This window comes from Syngnathoides biaculeatus, chromosome 16 (genome assembly GCF_019802595.1).
Source record: "Syngnathoides biaculeatus isolate LvHL_M chromosome 16, ASM1980259v1, whole genome shotgun sequence".
NCBI lineage: Eukaryota > Metazoa > Chordata > Actinopteri > Syngnathiformes > Syngnathidae > Syngnathoides > Syngnathoides biaculeatus.
The window spans coordinates 5,024,568-5,025,000 of record NC_084655.1 but is presented as its reverse complement, the minus strand read 5'-3'; positions in this window follow the sequence as shown (position 1 = coordinate 5,025,000).

Below are 433 nucleotides of genomic sequence, written 5' to 3'. Positions count from 1 at the left end.
TGTGTAGGGACTTTGAATGTTGGGACTATGACAGGAAAAGCTCAGGAGTTGGTTGACATGATGATTAGGAGAAAGGTTGATATTCTGTGCATCCAAGAGAGCAGGTGGAAAGGTAGTAAGGCTAGAAGTTTGGGAGCAGGGTTTAAATTATTCTACCACGGAGTAGATGGGAAAGAAATGGAGTAGGGGTTATTTTAAAGGAAGAGCTGGCTAAGAATGTCTTGGAGGTGAAAAGAGTATCAGATCGAGTGATGACACTAAAATTTGAAATTGAGGGTGTTATGTACAATGTGGTTAGCGGCTATGCACCACAGGTAGGATGTGACCTAGAGTTGAAAGATAAATTCTGGAAGGAACTAGATGAAGTAGTTCTGAGCATCCCAGACAGCGAGAGAGTTGTGATTGGTGCAGATTGTAATGGACATATTGGTAA